Below are 6,000 nucleotides of genomic sequence, written 5' to 3' on the forward strand. Positions count from 1 at the left end.
TTGTTCCATCCTACTCAGCTGAGAGAAAAGCTAGTCCAAATTCCAAAGCAAATAAATACAAGTTCAGCCTAGTACTTTCTATCGGAGGCACGGGGCCCTTGAGTTGACAGGAAATCACATTTAATGTTGTTGTTAATAATTGCACAACTTTCATTAACTTTACTAAGTTTTGCTAAGGCTGCCTCATATGTCTTACAGAAAGTGGAAAGGTTATCGTACAATCAATAATGCAGGGCCTGAAGAAGCTTAAACGTGAGTGAAAACTTACAGTATGATTTAAACTGATAATTTGAGCCATATGTTAATTTTTCATATGTGTTTTCTTGGTTGTAAAAGTAATGCATGGAGCAGTACAGAGACAGCCCAGCTGTTACAAGCTCTGGCTGCTCTTCCAGAGGACCCAGCTCCAGTTCCCAGCACCCACATGGTGGCTCATAACCACCTGTGACTCCAGTCCCATGGGATCTGATGCCCTTTTCCAGCCCCCACAGGCACTGTGCACATACGATTCACATACATGCAGGAAACACCCCTGTACACATAAAAATAAAAAAGGAAAAAGAGTAGTATGTGGGGCTGTGAGTGTACTCAGTGGTACAGCAATTGACTACCAGGCACAAAGGCATGCACCAGCAGTGAAAAACCAAGGCAATGTTTGTTCATTGTAGAAAATGTATCTATTCAGAAAGATAAAATCATTCAAAAGGAAAAAATTAGCAATTGATTAGTTCTGCCTTCTGGCAATAATCCATAACTTTGTCACCATGCTCTCCCTTGTGCATATACAACTGCCTGCATCTATGTTCTAAGCTTATATAGAAAAGAATGAGCAGGAGGTTTGAATATTATGCTGAGAAACTGCCTTCTGCCCTCTTCCCACAACCACAGAACTCAAGCTTATACTTGGTCAGTGAAGGAATTTGAATTTGATCTCTGTAGCTATATTGCCCAACAAGTAAGGTTAAAAAGAAAAACAAAGTGACCTTTTAAAATCTGTCTCTACAAGTCTGATTAATAGGGTTTAAGAAAACTTGGGTGATTTATGCAAATATGCATAAGATAAACCTTAATATAAAAATACATTTAAATTCTGGTTATTTACAATTCATGCTTCCAAGTTGAAAAAAAAAAGTAAAGATATAAAAAATGTTTGGGGTTGCCACCAAGCCTGATAATCTGAGTTGATCCCCAGATCATGAATGGGACAGGGATCAGACAATTAACTCTGAAGGTAACAAAAGATAATATATTAAAATCAAAAGCTATTTCTACCTATATTAGCACACTGCTTCTGAGTAACAGGCTACCTTGTGCATGGTACCTCTGTGGCCACAAAGAATCACCATCACTTTGCAGGCTTCCATAACTTGCCACAGACCTTTCTTGGTGTTAAAAGAGTGCAAATTTGACTTATCTGGCCATGGCCGACCCAGTCAAATGCAGAAAACTAAACCCTATGTCCGCTTTCTCCTGGGAATTTACCTCCCCATGTTAAAGAAATAAAACTAACCCACATTTTGATGAGAAAAGATAATAAATGTTATGTGTCTAAACTTGATTTCAATTCTGACCCAGGTTTTCACTTGGAGAGTAAACTTGTCCTGTTGCTGTAAAGAGACCCTACAACCAGGAAAACTCTTATAAAGGAAAACATTTAATTCAGGCTGGCTTATATGGGGTGATGTTTTATTTGTGCTTTAACAAATAAAGCTTTCCTGAAGATCAGAGTGCAGAGCTAGACACTAGTTAGCCAGAAAGGCCAGGCAGTGGTAGTGCACTCCTTTAATCCTGGCACTCAGGAGGCAGAGGCAGATGGATCTCTGTGAGTTCAGGCATAGGATGTAGGGTGGTTATGAGGAGTTGGAAAGATGGGGAAAGAGATGTTATTTAATGAACAGGGAGTTTTGCTTTGTAAGATGAAAACATTCAGCAGCTGGTATGTAAAAAAAATGAATGTAGTTAACAGTGCTGAACTAAAAAACTGTGATCTAGGAGCAGGGGTAGTTCTGTGGTAGACAGAGCACTTGCCAGCCTGCATGAGACCCTGGTGTTGATCCCCAACACACCCAAAAATAGAAGTGAAGGTAGTTGCTTCTATATAGCACAGATTTTATCACAATTAATAAGAAATGAGAATCTAGGTACTTGGCCCAGGCCTGTAGTCCTATGTATTTGTGACGCTGGGGCAGGAGGAATTTGAGCTCAAGAATTTTAAGCCAGCCTAGGAAAGCTTAATGAGGTTCTCTCTCTAAAGGAACCACAATTTAGGACTGAAGAGATGGCTCAGTGGATAAAAGCTCATACTGTTCTTCTAGAAGAGTTGTATTTGATTCCCGAACCCACATGGTGACCCTCAACCATCTGTAATTCCAGCTCCAGGGAGTCCGATGCCCATCTCTGGCCTCCTGAAGCACCAAGCACACATGTACACAGATACACAGTTGGGCAAAACAACTATACACATAAAATAATTTTTTGAATTATTTTAAAATAATAAGATATGGAATGGAGAGTTGGTTCAGTAGTTAGGAGCATTTGTCTGGTGCAAAGGATCCGGGTTTGATTCCCAGCACCCACATATAAGAGACTCTCACCACCTCTTTAGGCACCAGTCAAGTATGTGGTGCACAGACATTCATGCAGGCAAAATACTCACACACATAAAATAATAAAAGTAAATCTAAAGAAATTTAAATAATAAAATAAATCTTTAAAAAGAAAACACAGTTTTACTTCTGGACAACTCCACCCAATAGGAACTGACATTATCTCCCATTTTAAAATGGGAAGCCCTTAATATATATTTGTTGAATTAATTTAAAAATTAAACCTTTTTTCTCTTTCCCTTTGTGTTCCTGACCAGAATGGGACACATGTTTGAGAAACTTGGTTTGAGAAAGTTGTTATCCTCATACTGAAACATTCAGACCTAGAATAGGAACAACTAGAAACACTTCCACTAAGTGAACCTGAAGCCTTTTTAGAAGCCAGAGTCTGTGTTTATCCACAGTAGATTACAGGCCCTCCCAACCCCTGGGCTGGAGCAGTGGTGCTTGTTATTATTGTTGTTGTTGGCTTGTTCAAAGGGAGGTTTTGTTTGGTTTTTGAAGGTGAGGTCTTTCTTTGCAGCCCTGGCTACCTAGAACTTTCTAGGTAGACCAGACTCTGAACTCACGGAGATCTTCCTGACTCTGCCTCTCAAGTGCTGGGATTAAAGGCCTGGGCCATCACTGGCTTCAAGGGTTTAAATGCTATAAAAAAAAAAAAACTCACAACATGAATATTATGGTTTCTGCCTAATTGTCTTTTTTTCCTTTTTGTTTTTGTTTTGAGACAGAATATTAAACTCACAGTCCCCCTGCCTCAGTACTCCAAGTACTAAGATCATAGGCACATATCAACATGCCTGGAAATTTAATTGCTCTATTTAACTCATTTTTCCCACTGTTAAAGAATGCAAGTGGGCTGGAGAGATGGCTCAACAGTAAAGAGCACACAGTGCTCTTCCAGAGAACCCGAGTTCAAGTCCCAACACTCACATCAAATGGTTCTCAACTGCCTGTAACTCCAGCTCCAGGGAATCATCCCATGCCTCTGGCCTCTGTGGGCATCAAGACATGGACGACACACACTTATACACATAGGTGTAAAAAATTTTAATTTAAAAAAATAATAAAAGCACATGAGGCTTTTCCCCCTTTCTAGACTTAAAAAATGAACGAAATGGTTTTTAATTACTTTCCAATCATGAACAAGTTTCCACACACTAAAGAAAATATACCCATACATAAGTTAGAGCCAAAAAAAAATAAAAGCCCTCTTCTCTAAAGTCTCTACAGTCTCAAACTGTTATGATTCTATAATTCATCTCCTTATGTGCTGCTGAGATACCAAGTGAACCCCACCAAACACACATTTGCTCTAACCCTGGGAGGAGCCCACAGGTCATCTTCTCCCTGAACCCAGCCTAGGCAGTGAATGAGGTCACAGCTGTGTGATGGAACAAACCCTTTCTTTATTGGATTCTTGATCTCAAGTCTCAGATGGTTGGTTGCTAATGGTTGGTTAGTAGCACAGCTCAAAAGTAGGTAAATGTCAGAATTTTGTATGATTTTATGCTGAGTGCTTTAAAAAATATATCAACTATATAAGAGATTTAAGGTATTTATTTTTAAGTATTGATTACTTCGAGCAATGGGGACAATTTCACAGCACCTTTCAAGTACCTAACTTATTGTCTCTGAGGTTCTCGGCTTACTGGTAGGTTCTAGATTCTGAATTCCGTGTAATTGAGTTGTTTAGAAACAGTGGCTTTCCAGGTTCTGAGGCAATGACCTGGGAGGAATGAATTCTAAGCAAACATTCTGAAATGTTTTTCTCCCCTCTGTGGTTTAACAGTACTTGCTTATTCATTATTCCCAAACTAACAGCCCTGTCTGTCTGTCAGTGAGTTTCCTGGTATACTCTATAGTTTGGAAAGCTCACTGGAGTGAAAATCCCCAAAGGGGACGATTGCCTCCCAGCCCTTGGTCTGCAGGCCATTTCTTAGACTATGCAGAAGGAAGGGAGGATGAGGAGAGCCTTAATAACAAAAAGAGTCTGTGAAAGAGGCTGTCCACTCTGCTTTCCTGAGAAAGCAGTGGATAGGGAGGTGGGTCCCAGAAGGAAAGCCTCAGAAAATGTACTCACTACGTGGTGGGTATTGTAAGACTGAAACAAATAAGCAAAATGCTTTAACGCTTCCTTTTGGGCAATTGTGACATGAAATGCTTCAGAATAAATGTTATCTTTAATTTTTCCTATGTATTCCTACAGGCTTTGTATCATATGCTATTTTTTAATTAGTTAAGGTATACAATTTGATGGTTTGTCGTACATATGCATTATAAAATAATCACTGCAATCAAACTAACAAAACAGTCACCTTTACATAGTTCTTTTGGGGCAGGGTCATGTAGGCAGATTTTGAGTACCCTGTAAAGTGGTGCTACCTGTCCATATGCCAAGTCTCTTTACAGCCACCTCACCTTGTATAACTGAAGGTTTGTCTTCCTTACACAACCTCTTCTGTAACCCGCTTCCCACCATTCTGTGCTTCTCTATGGGTTTGACTATTGTGGATTCTATATGCAAGTGAGAAAATATTTCTCTTTGAGTGCCTGGCTTATTTTGCTTAGTTTTTATTTAGTTATGGGGTTTTGGGGGGAGGGGCAGTTTTCGAGGCAGGGTTTCTCTGTGGCTTTGGGGGCTGTCCTGGAACTAACTCTTATAGACCAGGCTGGTCTGGAACTCACAGAGATCTGCCTGCCTCTGCCTCCCAAGTGCAGAGATTAAAGGTGTGTGCCGCCACCATGTGGCTTAGCTTTTTTAAAGACATGATTTTTACTTATGTGTATATATGCATGCAGATGACCATGGAGGCCAGAAGAGGGTGCTGGATCCATTAGGACTGGACAATTTTTGTGAGCAGCCATGTGGGTGCTGGGAACTGGGTCCTCTTACAAGAGCAGTAAGAGCTCTTAACCACTGAGCCATCTCTCCAGCCCCAGCATTTATTTTTATATAAGATCAAAGAGACATTATTTAAAAGGCAGAGCCGTGACGAGAAATTTTGCTTATAGATCTTGGCACAGTAAAAGGACCTTTCCGAACAGCCCTCCAATTTTGCATATAATTCTAGTTTGTATTTGCATATGATGTCATTCTTTGAAATCCTAGACTTTTTAGCTTCAGGCCTTGAGCAGGAAAACTGAGAAAGAATGCAAAGAAATGATTCTATAAACAGATATGGTGGCACATGCCTACAGTTCTAGGACTGGGAAAGATCGGGCAGGAAGAACTGAGTTCTAGGCCAGCTGACCTACAAAGTGAGACCCTGTCTCAAAAGAAAAAAAAAAAAAGGAAAGGAAAGGGAAAGGGATGAGTGGATGGATGTATGGATGGATCTGTAGATTGATCCTTTCTTGTATCTTCTGAATTCCAGAAAGAGTCTCTGACCCC

The sequence above is a fragment of the Cricetulus griseus genome, chromosome 7, assembly GCF_003668045.3.
Source record: "Cricetulus griseus strain 17A/GY chromosome 7, alternate assembly CriGri-PICRH-1.0, whole genome shotgun sequence".
Classification (NCBI taxonomy): Eukaryota; Metazoa; Chordata; class Mammalia; order Rodentia; family Cricetidae; genus Cricetulus; species Cricetulus griseus.